This window comes from Alligator sinensis, unplaced genomic scaffold (assembly GCF_000455745.1).
Source record: "Alligator sinensis unplaced genomic scaffold, ASM45574v1 scaffold560_1, whole genome shotgun sequence".
Taxonomy (NCBI): Eukaryota; Metazoa; Chordata; order Crocodylia; family Alligatoridae; genus Alligator; species Alligator sinensis.
Genome location: NW_005841837.1, coordinates 1,707,504 through 1,712,725, shown reverse-complemented (window position 1 = coordinate 1,712,725; position 5,222 = coordinate 1,707,504). Strand labels below are relative to the sequence as shown.

General features: G+C 42.4%; 1 protein-coding gene across 1 annotated transcript in view; it reads left to right on the top strand.

Annotated features, from left to right (window-relative positions):
* The window catches only part of PSD3 (pleckstrin and Sec7 domain containing 3), a 162,769-nt gene that overhangs the window by 38,084 nt on the left and 119,463 nt on the right, over window positions 1–5,222 (top strand). The gene's annotated exons all lie outside the window — the stretch shown is intronic.

The following is a 5,222-nucleotide window of genomic DNA, read 5'->3' as shown; positions in this document are numbered from 1 at the left end:
TCCCTACATTTTTTATGTAGCTTTTGCAGATTTTATGGTTTCAGCTGGCCAACATGTGGGGCTCAGACAACATCCCTGTTGCCAGCAAACTTCTTGGAAAATCCTGAGGAAAATCCAGACCAAGCAGCGCACTTATTGTAACCAGTCAGAATATTTGGACATTTGGAGTGCCATTTTACAAGAATTGTTTTGAGATTATGCAAATCCCTTTGCTTTGGCTCATAAAGCCATCACCCACGGATCCAATCTGAGCACAGGGAATTACATCATATAGAGAAAAAAAGAGCTGCAGAAATAAAAAACCTGTAAACGATTGTGCAGCACTCTGGCTGAGACCTTTCTTTTTCAGACACTCTTTGTAAAACCAAATAGTTCTTGTTACGGTGGAAATTGTCACTCGAAGGACTTTACACTGCAGCCATATGTGGGCCCTTTTCTTTGAGATGGTTTAATTAGTAAGAAAATTCCACAAATCCTGTAGTTTGCTGGTTACTCATCTGTATTGCCTACAGTACTTTTTCCCCCTTAAACATATTTTTTGGTTAAATTTGGGGGCAGGAGGGGGAGAAGTATAATTAATATCATTTTTATTTAATCTTTTTGAATTAAAATATAGCTTATGATCCATGCAGGGACTTGGAGAGAATTAAAACATAAGAAGCCTGCTTTCTTTTATGCAGTCATTCTTGCAGCCAAAAGAAATGCTCTATAATGCTAAACCGTCATCACTTCCCTTCACTATAAAGCCACTCTAATGCTCTCAGAACAGCCACGGTACCTTCTATTCTTTTATGCTGATGAATCTGATTAGAATAAAATAACCTCCTGTTAATCATAAATATCTCCCTGGAAATAATCTGCTCAAATAGAGAAAATCCTGCTCGGAGGCATTTTCCCTAAGCTGCCAAGGTGGACTCCTTAGCTTCTGTGATAGCCTGTATGAGACTGCAGTTCCCTCATCAGTTTCATAATGCTCAGAATGCTTCCATTTACATCACTGTGTGCAGTGCAGGGCAGCCGGCTGCCAGGAAATTTGAAACTATTTTGATTCCCGTTGACTAGAACAGCAGCAATTGAATTAGCTTGTATCATTATAGATAAACTGATGATCGGTGCATTTTCATTGACCAATGGGTAACTGCTGGAGCTACAGTAACCTCTGTGAGTAGGAAGCCTGTTCAAGCAACTATATCTATTTATCTCGCTCGCTAATAGGGAGAGATGCACACATTTTTTGTCAATGTTTCTGTAAAAAATGTCTTTCTGTATGTGTAATGTGGGGTGTTTTTTGCTTCCTAGCCTTTCCTTTATTGTGTCAGGAGCAAGCTCCTATGGTGGATTGCAATTCAACAGTTATTTATCCTGTGATATCTGTGCCAATGCTGATTAAGTAATGGATTGTTTAAATCTCTAGTCATCAGAAAGGTGCCAGCTGCTGTCAGGCTATATTTGCCCAGTGTCTCGGCTTTCTGTGCAGGCACCTCTTCTCATTATAGCTGAGAGCCTTTTTTTTTTAGTATATTTTGCTTGATCACAAGAAGCAACCTTAAATGGAAAGTAGAAATTGATGTTACCTGAAAAAATGTGTCGTCTTTGCATTTGCTTTTCAGCTCGCCTTGGGCAGGTCCCGAAATTTTGCGTTTCCTTTTCCAGCCCTGTTTGTAATGCAGTCATATTGGGGGATGGGGGCTTGACAGGATATGCCGGTTGCTGTAGCAAGACATGATGCTGTGGTGGTGGATGGGAATAAGGGAGGAGTCTCTCTTAAAGAGCTAAAGTTCCTTTAGATTTTACTACCTGAAATAAGGGTATGGGCTCTACTGGCAGCGGCTTGTGTTTTTTAAGAACAGGTGGGTATGCTGGTAGCCTTCCAGCATATTTTACTGCAGGGAATAGAGATCAGGGTAAAATGAATGTGGGAGCCTGATGCTGTTGGACTTATCGGCATCGGTTATAGCTTTGATTCATTTTCCACGTGCTTGCTTTATTAGCTGTTCATATTGACACTAACTGGAGGTGTTGTATTTTCCGTCTCTCCCTGGGACTCTATTAATGGGCTAGAGACCTATGTGTACCAGTGCCTGTTGCAGCCTTGTGGTGCTGTAAATGGCCTTGAATGTGAACTTTACAATGGCAGACTGGTGTGATCAGGAGCTGATGTACATGAGAATAGAGCCCTTACTCTCTACTGCAGGCTTGTGCTTTTTTTTTTTTTTTCTTAAACATGAGCCTCCTTAATAGCATGTTTATATTCCTTCACATTCCAGATGGAGAGAGAGAGAGACAGACAGACGGACAGAGTATTAATTACTCTAGGCCTGACAGAGTTGTGATATTGGTCACTCAAAGGTTTAACATGGAAAATAAAAAACATTAGAAACTTGATGTGAATTGTTTTTTGCTCTACTTAACCAGCTACCCTGACAGATCTGGTTTGTGGGGAAGCCCATGGCTGGGCCCTGTGTCCATTACCAGAAGGCTGAGGTCAGCGTTGTTTCCTTGGGATTATTTTGGAAGCAAAAGTAGCTGTTGAGTTTGGCATATCCCACCTGTGGGCAATCCTGGGTTTAGGTTGAAGCCTACCCATGAACTGTGTTTTACTTGTGGAAATCTCACAAGGCAAAGCTCAGTATGTCTCCTGCTAAGCATTTCAGAAACATATCAGCTACTCATAAAACAGGAGAGTTGCTCAATCTGTTCTTGAGCATTAAAAAGCTGGCTTGCCCATTTAGATGCATTTTAGGTAGACAGTTGAAGTAAGGGACTCTTAATAAGCAGTCCTTTCTTTAAATAATCTAATTTAGCTGTGTGTGGTGAGTTACGGGTTAGTGAGTGCTATCGTTTAGGAGTAAGTCAGCCACCACGCAATGGGGACTTTGAGTCTCCTTTTGATCTCTTGTAAATTTGAAGTCCTCTGCTGAAGTTCAACAGCTAGCCAAACAGGTGGTTTGACATTGGTCTACTTTTTAAAATTCTTTGTGATCTTTTTCAAAGTCAGGTGGGTCTGTAGTTCCCCAGGTGCTCCTAGGGAAGTGGTAGTACTTAAAAAGGAAGTTGTGTATATTGAATAACTGACATATGGGTTTTTACATGGGGAAGCAGAAGTAATCAGAATATACCTATTTGCTGCATCCGGAATAGGAAACCCTGTTGTTTCTAGTTGCGGTGGGGCTAAATGACCATTATACTGAAAACCAAGCTGTTAAATTGGACCTCAGTGCAAAGCACTCTGAGTTTGTCTAGCTTGGCCTCTGAGAGGGGCTTCATTTTTGAAATTTGAGTGTACTTCTAGATCTGGTCCCTATGCACAGTTCAGACTAGGTGGGGACATGAAGACAAGAGATGCTTTGATTTGGAGCTGGGTACGTTTCCAGGTTTAAAACATAGAATATTCAAATAAAGATTGCTACAACTAGGGTCTAAAATGTGCCTCTGCTTTTCTTTAGAATAACCAAGTAACTGCTTGGGGCCAGATTGTTCTGTAAGTGCTTAGCAACCACAGATGGGGTTGGAGTTCTCTAAAAAGCCTTGTCAGTCCTCACTGATGCACCTAACTAAAGTGGCCAGATAGTCATAATTGTAGCATCCAGCAGCTCTTGTCAAGAACAGCTGATTTAGTGTTATCTGAGAACAATGGGAGCTACTGGGTGCTGAGCTCTTTTGAAAATTTGGCCTTCAGTTTTCTCAATTGCCTTTTTTCATCAACTTGAAAAACAAGGCTGAAAAAACAGTTTTTTGTATGGCGCTAAATTGATTTTTTTTAAATAGAAGGTTGTGAAGTATACTATTACACTTCCCTGTATTGCTGCAGTTTGAACTTAAATTCTACAAGTTTTTAAGGATGTTGTAGAGGCAGAAAATTTCATGGTTCTTTAGTTACTTTATAATTAGCTAAGGGGAGGCTTTTGGCATTGCCAGTTTTGTCTGTCTGTCTTTGTGGGGTGTGTGGGATGTAACCAGCTGTGTTCCATGCACGAGAAGTGTGCGGGCCGGCTCCCGATCTCGGGGGCGAGCCGGGCCTTACACCCAAGGTGGTCGCGGTGTAGGCTGGTCAGCTTTCCAGGCACAGCTCCGCTTGAGTTCTCGGTGGAGGACTCTGATAGACTTGGTTCCTGACCCCGGAGCGGTTTAGGCTCCGCGGGTTTAACAATTCTCTCTCACAGAGCAGCTGAATCTCCGTGGGTTTCACTCGGTTCCCAGGTCCCCCGGAGCTGTTAAGACTCCGTGGGTTCGACAATTGGGTCCTTAGGATAGGGATACGTCTGGACTGCAATCGGCGACAGGGAGAGGCTAGAGGTTATATGCCCCGGAGTTGTTAAGGCTCCGGGGGTTCGGTAAATAGGTCCCCCGGAGTTGTTGAAGCTCCGTGGGTTCGACAAATTAAACCTCTGTTGCCCTCTTAAGGAAAAACCTGGGTTCGAAGGGATCAGCAGCGCTTAGAGATCCTCACGCTCCTTTCCCGAACTCCACGTGCTTTCTCTCTCTCCGACTTGGGCGTAAACTACCCAAGCCTTTTGTACAGCTAGCAAGCCAATAGCTAGCTGCCACGTGTGCCTATATTAAGATCGGCCAATAATGTGGCGGAAATCTCAATACAAATGGCGGGAACTTCCTTGTACCGTGCATCACTATAATGCAAAAGAAATGCATGATGCAAAGAAGGCTAGAGAACTGGCAGGAAAAGCTCCTGCACGCAGGTTCTTAATTGCAACAGAATACTCCACTGTGCAAAAGAGCTGCAATTTAGCGGGAGCACAATTTAGCAATGCCAAAGCACACACAAACAAAAAAAACACAACTTTGGGTTGTGACAAGAAGATGTAAAAATAGAAAACAACAATAAAATTACAGATAGGCTGGGCACATCTAAATGTGCGCTTTAATACACAGTAGCTTATTCTACTATCCATTAAAGTGGCACATAAAAACCTGTGCTAATATGCTAATGCACAGTAGAACAGGCTACTGCACATTAAGAGTGACCTAGAAAGCATGTGTTTGCTCTACTGTGCATTAGCGCAGCCTAATGTGCATTTATTTAGTACCTTATATTGGAGGTACTAAATTTAATACACATTAGGAAAAGCACATTAGTGCACACGTAGATGCGCCCACTGTGTCCTGATATGAAACCTCCAAATACTGGCTTTCTTTGATTCTCATATCTAGTGCACATCTCAGAGTATTCATGGGCCTTTGGGACCCTGCTGATGTCCAGCAAA